We start from the raw sequence: 15,155 nt of genomic DNA on the forward strand, positions 1-15,155 counted from the left end.
TTGCTGTCATGGAACAGAAGGAGACCATGAGGTGGGTAACAGGTAAGTGATGATGACTTTATTTCAAACAGGTTGACTGGAAGCAGAGAGGCAGATAAACAACAGGTGAGCAGGTAAATCACAGATTAGATTAGTCAATGTACCTTGCTGAGCTAATTGGAGCTATTTCTTCTTTCCACAGGGTTCCGGGACAGGCTTGACAGAAGTAGAGATGTTACATTCTGTACCGAGGCTTCTGAGCGTGTGTCGAGAAATCCCTTCAGCTTTTAGTGAAGTGCGTATCGAGGCTTGTATGGCTTTAGAGTAATGACGTCATTGATGATTTCTGAAGCCTTGCTTGGCCAGACTTCCAGTTTTAGACTAAAAATATTGCCCCCTGCTGCCTATTATGAGCAAAGACTTGATTTACATACAATTGATAGCCCCATTCATTTCAAACCAATACATTTATTACACAGTTATGTTATACAATCATTATATACCACTAGAAAATACACATTATATTAAAGGGGTCATATGATGTTGCTAAAAAGAACATTATTTTGTGTATTTGGTGTAATGAAATGTTTATGCGGTTTAAGGTTCAAAAAGCACATTTTATTCCACATACTGTACATTATTGTTTCTCCTCTGTGTTTTTACAAGTTGCGTTGCATCGTGCCGCATAAACAAAACCATGTCTGCATTTGTGATCGGAGAAATGACAAACCTCAAGCGCTACTCTACACCAGCGGTTCTTAATTCCAGTCTTCGCACCCCCAGCTTGGCATATTTTTCCAGTCTCTCCTTGTTAACACACCTGATTCAGATAATCAGCTCGTTAGAAGTGAGCTCCATGCATGAACTGTATTCCCATTGACATGGTGCCTACTCAGTGTTCATTGCTCCCTACTCCCTGAGCAGGTGAAATCTGTTGACGTTTACCTCATTTTGGAACATTCATTCACGAATTTGCACTGCGCAATGTCTTTACCCACATACAAATGTGACATCATATACCTCTGTAAATAAATACAATTTAAATTCACGTCTCGCTCACTTAAATGCACTTTGAATGGAACATATACGTTCCCTTCGAACTGGAATCATTGCGGAATATCCTGTGATGTCCGCTTTGCAGGGCACTTCGAATAGAATAAATGTCTGAAGCTATAAGAGAGACATACAAAATGTCCAGAGCAGGGGAGAGCGAGGACTGGAATTGAGAAACACTGCTCTACATTGCTCAAAACTCATGTTTGAATCATCAGTGGCAAATCCTTTACATATGTAAAGGTACTTACAGAGTGTGAGTCAGAACAGCCGGCACTGTAGTCTTCTCTCCCAGGATCAGGAAACAGTTCTCCATAAAATATGCTGCATACTAAATATTTGGGTTGAACTGTTCTGGAACAGTGTTGTAAATACAACTTAACCACTGATTTCTAGTTGTGTCCTCTTTTGGAAGGCCAAACAAAGTATTTTTGCTTTCACAACGAAACAGTGTGGTGCTGGCAGCAACAGCGAGAATCAAAGTTACGACTTCTTTATTTGCGTGAACATTTGGGCGGCATTATGCAAATCTTCCCACAACGTGATGTAGACATGTGGGGGCGTGTTAGAATGAGCCGTTTTAGGGGTGTGCGGTTGATTCTTAATTTTTATAAAGAATATCTATTTGGGTTTGAGACTTTAGTCTTTGCAACTTTACAGATCTTCTTTATGCACCAAGAGCTTGAAACACTCCAAAGAGAAAGGAAAACTTGAAATCGCATCATATGACCCCTTTTATATAAATAGATAGGTCTATTTGGAAATAGGTTTTTTTTCTTCACTGTTATTTCTAAGCCTTGACTGGCACAAAATACAGTGTATCACAGATCACATCAGGTCATCTGTAATGCATCTGCTTGTTTTACACTCTTTGGCCACCAGGTGGTATTGTAAGGAATTGAAGCCTCGAAAAATGTCTTTTGTGAACCACTTGGATGAAAAGCTTCAATGCTTTATGAGGATTTATCTCGCCATCACTAGACAGAAGATCAGGATGAACTGGTAAGAATACAGGCATTGGGTGAGTCAGGTAAGTCTTTGCTACAGTAGGTGGCACACCAAAATGAGCTTTTTGCCGCCGCAAGTGCCGCCACTGCCAAGTCTGCAAAGTGCATTTGCAGCTTTTGACCACTGAGTGGCGCTTTAACTAAAAGTTATCAAACAAGCACATTTTTGCAATTAGTCATCAGCTTTGCCTCGCCGATGTGTTACATTTGACAGCTGCAGTCAGGGAAAATGAAAGAAAAACACTGTAGTTAAATTATTGAATATTTACAGATGAAAGTTTAGTACTTATGAAGTTGTGTGCGTTTCTTAGAACGAATTCAAGCAGGATAAATGTCAAGCCTATGAGCCTGTGCTTATATTTTCTATAAGCTACACAGTATTACACCTTATTTTAGATTTGACACATTTAATAGGTTTGCAGTATTATTTATATAATATGAATTGTGTGTTATATTATCCTAAAGAAATGGTGGTTTACTTTGCATTGGAGCATTAAAAGTGGTAGCCTATTTTAGTGAGCTAGGCTACATGGATTTATATGCAAAATGTCAATATTCTCACATATTAGGCCTATATTTGTCACAAATACATTTTTCATTTATATTTTAAAATTCCTTTAATAAAACAGCATGGATTTTTGTCACGCACTACTTTGTTATTTGTTACCTGTCCTTTATTTTGACAGATAACTTCTTGGGAAAAAGATATCTGTCTGTACACTGATTAAGAAATTGTTGCGTGTTTTATAAATGATTTCCTTTATTTTAGTAAAACGTGAGGCACTGTATAATTTCGCTCCCATTATTTAGGCATAATTTAAAAAATAAATGAATATATTAAACCTGCACGATTTAGCGAAATCATTGAAACTCTAAAGAATGGACGGATTAATAAAACGTCCTCACATTTAAAATTTAAACAGGAGTGTATTCTGTTCCTTGCAATATCAGAGTGCAAGATTTGCGCCGCGGGCATGAAGCTGAGTGCGATGCGCAGCATTTATTTTTTTTTTTTTTGTCATTTTATCTTCATTACAAATCTTGTTTGGTTTTATTTTGGATAATTGAATGTAAAAAAATTATTTACTTTGTAATGCATATGCAAAATGTGAAACTTCAATCTTATTCAATCTAAATGTCTATAGCATTTTATAATTATTTGTACAATAATATTTAACTTAACCTGTTTTATATCTTTATTATTTAAGGCAAAAGAGATTTATTAAAACAAGTTTATAAGAGTCATGCATCCGTTTAATCTTGATCAAGAACAATTAATGATCAACGAATTGGAGCGACATCAGCCTTTAGATCATTTTAAAACGTCGAATAGCCTTCAGTTTACAGGTTATAACTGCATCTATCTCGGTTGTAGACTTGTGAAGATTATTTTTAATGCGGATCCCGTACTGTAACCGAAAATAAATGTGCTCCATTATTATTCATATTCAAGTGTTTGTGCGAAAATTATTAATGCGCATGCATGATAGGGAGCACCCTCTCGATCACTTGATTTTTTTCCTGAAAATGAAATAACTTAAAATTAGGGTGCCTCACATACATGAGAAATATATCTACAGAAAGCTTGAAATATAAGCATTATGTAATCTGTGAAGGTTGTATTTCTCTTTAAAGGCATGTACAGTATACTGTGGAGATGAGAGTCAGCACTGTGTATTTCATCTGGCAGCAGACAAGAAAACATTTGTTTATTAATAAATAATTAAAATGTCTCCTTTTTCACAATTATTAGGCTACTTCTGCCTGCGCTTTGTGGCAAACTTAATGCATGTGATTGAGCGCGGAATATATTAAGGTTCATTATGGATTATAGATGTTCATTTAATATAAACATGCGATTAGTTGAATAATGACTTAAATGAACGACTAGGCTACCAGTAACTACAAAAATCTTACGTGGGGGGCAGACCTATTAAATACCCTCTAGACATTTTATACATTTTATACGCGTTTGCATAAATTCTGAGGAGATTTTCGTGAATCCGGCCCCAGGTTTTGACTGAGAATGTCACATCAGTAACGAATTGCCCAGTAATGAAACAAAAATAATTAGGCCTACATGACGTCTCGAGACAGTTTCTTATTACTGCAATATATTTTTACATTTGTATTGACAAAACGACTGCAGCGTTGCCGCGAACAATTAAAACTGAAAATAGTAGCTGCAAAGCAACAAATACATTAAGAACAAATGTTTTTGTCTCTTTGGCAGATGCGCGTCTCTTTCGGCAGTTTCTTTGTCTCTCTCTCAGAGGAGCCTCATCTCTCCTGAGGAAAAAAAAAAACATATTATATTGTAATGTATCTAATACTCTTTATGCAGTTGCAAAAAATGACAAAACCAAACCAAAGGAGGCATCCTACTTTGACTAAACCTGCTCTGCAAGTTTGAAACCCTCATAAGACACTGTTCATATAAAGAGCAAGAGATTAACACCTTTATTTCAACCCCCACAAGCTATACAGAACCACCCCCCAAAAACCCAACCCCCTCCAGCTGAACTGAACTTGGTCTGTTTTTGGCTGCAAGGAACAGTGTGTTGTCATTTTTTGTATGACATTATTCATTTATTTTTAGAATAATTGTAGCCTACATAAATGCGTAAAGCAAAACAAATATGATTATTTCTGATAACTTTTTAACTGCAGGCAGATATAGGCCTACATTATTGTACATTACAAATATTTGGATCGTCCCTTATTCTGTCCCTTATTTTCTTAAAGAATAAATACTCATTTTCTACAAGAATAAACACTATTTTCTTAAAGAATAAAAGAGAAAGAATCACAATTAGCCCTTATTTTTCATTTCTGAAGTCAATTGGCAACCCTAATGATAATGTAATCATCTTTTCACTCCCCTGACAGTGGCACCTTCCTCAAATAAATAAATAAATAACCTGTTGTAGGAGATATGTGAGTGAATAATAGATTTAAAAAAGAAAAAAGTGGTTGCTTGGATTCCGAAATGGAAACCGAATACAGTTTATCACACTGTAAAAAATTATATTATGATAACATATTTTTAAGTTAGGCTACTTTAATTCATAGAAATAATTTAAGCAATTTAAAGCTTTTTTATGCTAGATTCAACTTAAATCTCAATACTATTAAACGGATCTTAAAATCTCAAGGAGTTTATAAGTTGAAATGGGTGAAAATGTCACAGTGCATGTTAAACAGCCTAAATGAACTTGTATCTTGTATAGTATCCGAAGACCTTGATTGCGTGTTACCATGAAACTAACAATATAATTAGATTTTTTTTTTAGTTAACAATTTCTGTATAAAATGGGACAGCAACCTTTATATCAAACATTTTTAAATTGTCCACAGATGAGTAAACCAGGAGGCAGGTTCTTCCACAAAGTGAATGTGCATGCACAATTTTTAAGATGGAGGGAGGCTTTTTTTGTTTCTTAAAGTAATTTTCAGATACAATGAAAAAAAAAAAAACTGGATAAAAAACATACACGAAACAGTTAACGCCGCGGCCCTGCTGTGGCGGTACATGCGGCAGTACACACGGTGGTAATACCCATTCTGGTTGTCCACCTACTGTAGCGACTTCACTTAAAACGAGACCAGACTATGACTGAAGGAGAGGTGTGTACTGAAGTAGGGTGTATGAGTGGTAATAATCAGTCTCAGGCATGGATGATTGGAATTCAGGTGATGGTGATCGTGGACTGTGAGCAGGTGTGAGCCGGGGAGGATTCTGGGAAATGCAGTGTGCTGAGGTGACTGGTCTTGTGACGGGCATGATGACATGCGCTGGTGAACCTGTGACAATTGCAATTAAAATTATTGTAACGTTCATTATCAGCATGGATTTGCGCAGCTTGTCAGTTAACAACGGCTCTGTGTAGTAACAGCTGCTCTATGTGAAATCACGCACCTGATGGAATTTACCTCTGATTAGAGAACAGGCTTTACTGACGAGATGCGCAATAATTATCGGCCGATATTTATCGTGCACCCCTAAATCATTGCATTCTATAGCATTTTTAAGTGTTTTTTTTTCTTCTTTTCTCTTTTAATTATGATAGGTTTTCGTGGTATTAAAAAAGTTCATGTGTAACCAAGGGGGGCAACAGAAATGATTTTACATAGATGGAAATAATTTTGGATGTTACCTTTCAGATTTTATGACCAAAAGGTTTAAATGATGAAGCATTATTTATTATGAAGTTATAAAACAATATTATTATTATTATTATATTCATTTATTCATTCATTCATTATTGGGATGGGTTATTGACTTTCATATTTATAGTATTTGCTTAGGATCATTGATGATTGTTTGGGCTTTTAGCCTTTTGACATTTGCATATAAATTACAGACATGGCTCCACATTCTACATTTATATGGGTGCTAAATTGCCAATGGTTCCCCACACTATCAAGGAGATACTAAACAGATCAATAATCTCATCTACCCATCGAATTTCAAACACATCCCAATGTCCTGGGAGACAGTCAGCCTCAGTACCTGGCACCAAATGTCTGATGGCCACCGAACTACCCCCATGCTCACAATACACATAACACACATATAAAGACATTTTCTTTATTTAGACTATAATTAATCAGTTACAAATGTATCTGGTATATGCATGTGTTGTTGGTATGTTTCCCTGTTATATTAGCCTAGTTACCACTCTTTATTTGTATTAGTTAAGTCCATTGTGGTGAACATCTCAGGCTGCGCATGTAACCATGGTTCCTCGAGGGAACGAGACGTTGCGTTAGAGGATGCTCTGAGGACGCCCTTCAGCGTGACCGGATGTAAATCATGTGTGTAATCAGTCCAATGGAGGGGCGAGACGTCACGGGCAGGGTGACGTAGCGACCAGGGAGCTTAAAGTGCCCCTATTATGCCATTTTTAAGGTTGCTAATATTGTTTTATGAGTATCCTATAAAAGGTTTACATGCATGCAAGGAGAAAAATGTTTTCTCAGAAAATAGATTTAATTTTACCTCATATCTAAATTATTCATAAAAGACTCATGCAAAGCAGTTCAAAGAATCAGTCTCTCTAAACCCCTCCTTTCCATGAGCCCTCACTGCTGTGACTGATCAGATGGCACAGTCCTTTGTGATTGGTCTACCGTGTACAGCGCGTGTCGGAAACGAAACACCAATTGCCTTGACAGAATGACAGCCCTGGAACTTGTCAATACATAGAAGAGATTGTATAGATTGTGGCTTACCAATGAGCCGGATTCTGATGATGAAACGGTTGAAGTGGTTGATTGACAAGAGACTGATTCACAAGCACAACTGGAGCAGGAAATTTCTCAGTGGTACGTGTCAAGTGTTGACAAGTTTGTGGTAATTATGAGATGTGATCAAACAAATATACTCTCACAGCGTAGGATACAGCGTCTTCTTGAAATGATGTTAACCACATAGAAATTTTACTGTGTTTGTGGGCAGGAAAGTTGGCGACCTAAAACGTGGGTGGAGCCGTAACAGAATAAGATTCAAATTGCAAGCCGACTCTTTTTTTTTTTGACAGATAATAACTTTATCTATCGTGCACTGTCAGCCTCACAACATTGCAGATAGTTTGTTCACATTCAGCTACATGACACACTGCATGAAAGGTAATAGTCGAAAAGGCATAATAGGGGCACTATAAAAGCATGTGCAGTGAAACTGCCATTAAGCCTCTAGGAATGAAGCAAGTGCTGACAGGGATGCTGGAAGTATGACCCCGAGATGCAGCATCTCGTTCCCTCGAGGAACCATGGTTATATGCATAACCTGAGATGTTCCTCTTCAGGAACTTGTGCTGCGTCAGAGGACGCTTTGGGAACGACTATGCCCACGTCGCTAGACTTTCAAATCTCTGCCTAATGTGAAAGAGCACAACTGAAGTGAGAGAAGGAACCAGGAGCCTGACAAGTAATCGGGGACAAGTCGCCCAGTGCCCAAACTTCCGAAGGAGTGAGTCTTGACTCCCAAGAGAGGGGAGATCAGAGGACTCAAGGCTTTAGGATATCATCCTGATCCACCGCTTAGCATAAGCTTCTTCTGGCAAGAGGCCTCAGTCTCAGCGCACCGCAGAGGAAACATGTAGCCAGAGGGTGTCTGCCCACTGACTGGCCACTGAGAGGGGCGCGGTAGGCCGCAATGGCTGCCACGTAGACATTCAGGGTGGAGTGGGTCAACCCTGCGGAGAGAAGGGCCTGCAAGAACTCCAGAACTGTACCAAACGGGCAGTTAACCCTCTGGAGTCGATTAACACGTATACGCGTTTTGCGGTATTTTCTCCTGATAACCCCGAAAAGAACTTAAATTACACTTTCAGTTTTGATCGTACAGATAAGAGCAATACATCAATCGAATCTATAAAGGGTCTACTTTTTTTGTATAGAGACATAATAACAACAAAACTTTGTGCACTTATAAAATAAAGATAACAAACAACGAGTGCTGTCTGCAGCCTTTGTCTGTGCTTATCTTCATTTACAAATGTGTCATTAAAATGAACTGTGACTCAGTGAATACTCAACACCGAGACATAAGAGAGATATCTATAGAAAGCCCGACATGTCTACTTTTAAACTAAACAAGTGCTGCCGAAAACAAATATCCTGTGATAAAGTAATCCATATGAAAACAACGCGATGTCCGTTTTTCACGTCTCCCTTCATTATCTTATAATGCTACCACGCCCCCGCGCTGAACGCGCTTTTGAGATTCTAATGTTCACTGAAGCGCGCAGCTTGAATACGCCCACACAACAGAAGACAACGCAGCGAGAGTGTTCTTCAAGTTTTTTTTTTTATTTAACTGTTTGCTTCGCGATGAGAGGAATAAGACATAATTCACCCCAAAAAGATGTGATGTGGTTGAGGATTTGAGATTTGGATTTCCTCAGAAAAAAAGAATGAAGCACTTTATTCAGCAGAGATCATAAACATAAGTAAGTCTCTTTTTATTTATTTATATACTTGTACTAGTTTTCACATAACGTGTAAACATTTTACTAGTTAGACTTTTTCCAAAGACTTTTTCCAAACTATAATTCCTGACTAAATGTATAATCAAGTGAAATATTATGAAGTTTCAATAACAATATAAACTACTATACCATTCAAAAGCTTGATGTAAATAATATAAATGTACCAATAAATGTAACTGTACCAAATGTAATAAACAATGCTGTTTTTTCAATTTATCCCCCCTAAAAAACCTGAAAAAAAATATTCTCAGCTCTTTTCAATATTAATAATAATAATAATGATAATAATAACAATAAATGTGTTTTTTTGTGTGTGTGTGTAGAAAATAAGATTGTTAAAAGGATTTCTGAAGGATTGTGTGACTGGAGTAATGATGCAAAAAATTCAGTTTGAAAGTCAGCTTTGATTATTCCTAATAAACTGTTTAATTGCACTCACAAGTGAATATTAAATTATGTTGTGGGATAATTAAATATATTCTAAATAAACTACAAACATAAAATTATATACATTTATTTTGTCCTCACATTCTTTCTTGTAACTCATCCCTCTCAGTGACACAGCTGACTGAATGGCTCATTATGCAGCTCATTATGCAGACCTTTGTCTTCTCAGGTGTGAATTCGTGCAGTGTTGGGCAAGCTACTTGGAAAATGTAGTAAGCTAAGCTAACAGTTACTCTTCATTAAATGAAGCTTCACTACACTAAAGCTACAGCCCTGTGAAATGTAGCAAGCTAAGCTACAACAGCACGGCAAAAGTAGTTTACTACATCTAAGCTATTTTTTTTTTAAAAATCATTTTTATATTGAACCAACATCATACCAAGTCAATGCTCTCTCAGTGATCAATACAACTGTCAGTCAAGCAGATAGACAGGCATAATAGTTCAGTTTAGTTGTTTATTCAACAGCTGTTCCAAATCAATTTGGCAACACAAACCAGTCTTAACTTCTTAATCTTCAAGAATCAAGAAATAAAAGACTTGCACTCTAAAAAACTATTTATTTACTAACTGCTTGTTTTCTTAAAAAAATAAAAAATAAAAAAATAAAACTTGCTTCTCTAATCTTTTTGTATTCTATCTTTGTTTTCTTTTTATTTATTATACAATTAACAAAAGCAAAAAAGGCCTCTAAATTAAAAAAAAAATAAAATAAATGTACTTGCTACATGTACTGCGTTAAGCTAACTGAGACTTTTTATAGCACTTATATATCATTGCTCTTTTGTTGATTTTGATTTCTTCCATTGTGCTCATTTGTAAGTTGCTTTGGATAAAAGTGTCTGCTAAATGACTAAATGTAAATGGTAACCCTTCACAATAAGGTTCATTAGTTAACATTAGTTAAGTAGTGTAGGTAACACAAACTAAGAATGAACAATACTTTCAACATTCACTAATGCATTATTAAAATCAAGCTGTGTTTGTTGTCATTAATTAATGCACTGTGAACTAACATGAACGTACAATGAACAATACATTTATTACAGTTTTTATTCATCTTTGTTAATGAAAATACAGTCGTTCATTTGTAGTTCATGTTAGGTACATTAGCTAACATTAATGAAATCTTACTGTACTGTATAGTGTTACCATACAGGTGTATAGACCTACAAATAACTTAGGCTACGTTTATTTGCATCGTCGCATGTGTCATTCATTATATTATTAACGTTTCACCAAAATCAAGTTTAAATACTAAGTTTTTGAATGTTTTGAATGTTTTCCCCCATCATTAACGACAAATTCTAAGGCAGTACGGGCATCTACGGGCATCATGAACTTGCAGGTTGTACAGTTTTCTGTCGCTATGTGGGCGCTCAGTTTTTTTCTGTTAATTGGCCAAAGTATCATATTATAAAAGATTCAGCGCTTCTCACAAGCTATCTGATTGTGACTTCACAACAAATGCTAAGACACTCTTCTCCGCTCTTCAAATACAAAAAACATTAGCCTTTGTAAATATAGTGTTTCTTGAGTAAAGAGAACGCTGTACTTATTGAATGCCGTACTTATTCAATCAACAGTTATTTTATTTACCTTCATACTGCAAACAAACTAAGATCCTCCAAACTGCGCGCCGCACTTCATTCACGAGAGAGGCGGGAGGAATAATGAGGTTTGACTGACAGTTTGAGGAGCCAATGACGTTACGAGGATTAGTGGTGGTGGTGTCACTTTTACTGGTCCAGGATCAGTGATCCTTAGCAGTTATATTTCCTATTTGAGCTTGAGCTTCAGAAATGCTTTGGATAATGTAACGTCAGCTTTTGTTGACGCTACCACGCTACTTGATCAAAAAAAGAGCTTAGCTACTGAAAAGCTATTTGATTAAATAAGCAGCGACGCTACCACCACGCTACTAAGAAATGTAGTTAAACTATTAGCGTCACTACTTGTAGCGACGCTACTGCCCATCACTGAATTCGTGATAGTTGAAGCCTACTCGCATATGACTTTTACCAACAAAAAGTGTCTTAGAAAATTTAAATCAATATATTGTTTTCTGTAAGTGAGTAAACAAGATGATTTTCACATCATTTAGAAAACAAAAAATTCTAGGCTACAAGCTCCAGTTCTCAAAAGTCCCGGGAACCAATGTTCTGTATGTGTTTTATTTCCTTATTCAAGTGATTAAACATTTTTCGTTTTTTACTAACCACGCATAACATTTTTTTTTCTCAAAAGCACAATCATGTACATACATGCTGCTCACATATTATTATAGCCCAGTTTGTGCTGATTACAGTGAGATTAGACTTTAGCCATTTAGATATTTATAAGAAACTGAAAAAAGCACAAATGTCAGGGCATGACAAAACTTCTCCAGGCCCCAAAAATACCCTTAGACTCCAGAGGATTAACTGGATTGAGCTGGCAGTCTCCACACCAGGAGGTGAAAAGTTTCCACCTCAAGGTGTACACCTTTCCTTGTGGAGGGAGCTCTGGATTGGAGGATGGTCTCAGCAACCTTGGTTGAGAGACTGGAAGCTACAAGCTGTGCCCCCTCATGGGCCACACCCATAACTTCCAACTCTGAGCGGGGGCGTGCCCTCCACCTGTGAGAGGAGGTCTCTCCTGACAGGAATCTCCCATGGAGTGCCGTCGAGGAGGAAAATCAGGTCTGAGAACCATACTTGGCCCGGCCATAATGGGGCTACTAGCAGCAGGTGCACTCTCTCCAGAACTCCCGGGAGCAGAGCAATCGAGGGAAAAGCGTACAGACGAAGCCTTGGCCAGTGGAGCTGGATGAGTCACAGAGAACCAGAGGGGACAATGCAATGTCTCTTGAGTTGCAAACAGATCCACCTGAGCCTGGCCAAATATTCTCCATATCTGCTTCACCACCTCAGGGTGAAGCCTCCATTCCCCAGGTCTTGGCCACTGTGTAACATATCTGCTCCAATATCACATGCCCAGGAATATGTACTGCTCTCAGTGAAAGGAGTTTGCCCTGGGACCACACAAGGATCTGGTATGCTAATTTGTACAAACAGCGTGAGCGCAGACCCTCTTGGTGGTTGTTATTAGAGACCACATGGCGATCTATTAGGTCTAGGAGAAAATGATTTAATGCTCGAAATACAGCCAACATCTTCAGGCAGTTGCTGTGCCATGTGAGATGGCCACTCATGACCGCACCCCAACCGGTGAGGGACGCGTCCATCGCTAGCGGTACACTGTGACAAGGAGCTCCCAGCACCGGGCCCTGAGACAAGATCCAAGGCTTCCTCCACATGTCCAAGGCATGTAGGCACCGCCGCATGACCTTGATCATGCAAAGTGGGTTTCCCCTCGGGTAGAACCCCTTGGTCTTGAGCCACCACTGTAGGGGTCTCATGTACAGCAGGCCAAGAGTTATCACGTTGGACGCAGCTGCCATCAGACCCAGCAGTCTCTGAAACTGCTTGACAGTGAGTGACTGGCCTTCACTCACTCTCTTGACTGCGGTGAGGATTGACTCGATCCGAGCAGGAGACATGTGGCTGCATCGTGGTCTAATCCCACACCATGCCCAGATAAGTGGTTCTCTGTACTGGAGAAAGAACACTTTACACTTTAATCCCAGCTCTTTCATGTGAGCGAGAATGACACCTCTATGCCGAACCTCCATCCACTCTGATTGAGCTAATATCAACTAATCGTCGATGTGGTTGAGTCATGAAAGTGTGGGGTGAGAGTGCAAGGCCAGAGGAAAAACCGGTATTGGTAGGCTTTTGCCCCCAAAAGCAAACCTCTGGAACTTACGATGAGGAAGGATGGAGATAGGTGCATCTTTTAAATCGATCGTGACACACCAGTCCTCGAACTTGGTCTGAGACAAAACCTGCTTGAGTGTGAGCGTGTTGAACTTCAGTCCCCTGACTGAGCGGTTCAAAAGACGCAGATCTAAAATAGGACGCAATGCCTCAACCTTTCTTCGGAACGCTGAAGTACCGGCTATAGGACCCAGACTCTGGAATGCGAGGAGGGACCACCTCGATGGCCTCTGTTCTCAGAGAGTGTCTACCTTCTGTTCCATTACCAGAGCCTGCTCGGCGCCCACCAGGGTGGGGAAGTCCCCGTTGAACTGAGGCGGAGGAGAACTGAACTTGATTCTGTGGCCTCTCACTACAGTGTGCAGGATCCATTGAGACACGTTTGGCAGTAGTCTACTAAGGGAATCAACCTCTAGAGACTGATCTCTGGTGTCATCACTGCAGTTAGCTCGATGCTCTAAATCGGCGCACTGGCAGGAGACGGCCGAACTAACTGCGTGGAAACCTTCATGGAGGTCCCGAGCCTCTTAGCACTGCTATGTTCCTGGGCAGTAACTGAGAGAACCATTTGCCGGAGACCGCTGCGCCCTCGAACACCAGCAAGGTTGGCAGATCGATCTCCTGAGGGCACTGAGGAGACACTCTTCCCCAGAGAGGCCTGCCCTCCGAAGTCCTGAACCACAGCATCAGGACTCTCATAGCTGAAGTCTCCTATTAAAAACGACGGTCCTCAGGTCCACGTCGTCTGCTAGGAAGACTAGACCAGAGCCTGCTTGGGGCAGGACCCAATAAAGCACACTTGGCAGGGGCTCCCACACCGCCGTGTGACCTCGTAAGGTCAAGGTTGGCAGATCGATCTCCTGAGGGCACTGAGGAGAGACGGGCACTGTGTAATTCAGTGTACACTGCTCTTCCTCAGAGGGAGCTGGCCCTCAAAAAGTCCTAGGCCTTAGGCGTCATGACATTTACGATGAAGACTATCCAGCGAGAATGATGGTCCACAGAACTGCCTTCCGCTAGAAGCCTTCGGCCTGGGAGCGCCACTCTGAGTCTAGACCCTGCAGGGTATGAGAAGTGACACCCCCAGCACGGGGGGCTGGAACATGGTAGGGTTGGGACTGCTCCTGCCCAGAAGCCCTTGCTTACCACCTCAACCTCCTCAGAGGAAAAGAAGTAAACATGTGCTCTCACTCAAAAAATTTTTATCCCAAGAGCACCTTTATATATCTTACTTTTCATAGTCAGATAAATATTTCATTTTATTCATCAGAATTAAATGAAGTCAAACAAGCAGACAAGTAAACAGGGTCTGGTTTAGAAAGATTAACATCAAAAACCGAAATTATGTTATATATGCGTTGCCTCGGCAGCGCACATGATTCAGAGCTGGTCATGCTGAAGGGCGTTCCCAAAGCATCCTGCGATGCAGCTCGAGTTCCTGAAGAGGAACCAATGCTGTTGCCTGACTGCGTGGAGAACATTGGTCACGTGCAACATGCAAAATGGAAGTATCTTCAGAAACTTGTCAAGGGGGCGATGGTCGAGTATAGGCCTTACCCCGCCATCTTTTTTTCTGCCGTCTACCAATATATTGGTAATGAATACATTCTGAGAGAATTTATATTTCAGGTTTTGACTGAATGTCATGTCAATAATGCTGGCATTGGCAAATAATGAAACTAAAAACGATTAGGCCTAATTTCGTGGGACAGTTTCTTATTACTGCATTTGTATTACAAAAAGACTGCAGAATTGCAAATACAATTAATCTTACAATTAAGTTTTATCTCTTTGGCAGATGCGCATCTCTTTCGGACAGTTTCTTTGTTTCTCTCTCAGATGCGCCTAATGTCTCCT

The sequence above is a fragment of the Cyprinus carpio genome, chromosome B18, assembly GCF_018340385.1.
Source record: "Cyprinus carpio isolate SPL01 chromosome B18, ASM1834038v1, whole genome shotgun sequence".
In the NCBI taxonomy this organism is placed as follows: Eukaryota; Metazoa; Chordata; class Actinopteri; order Cypriniformes; family Cyprinidae; genus Cyprinus; species Cyprinus carpio.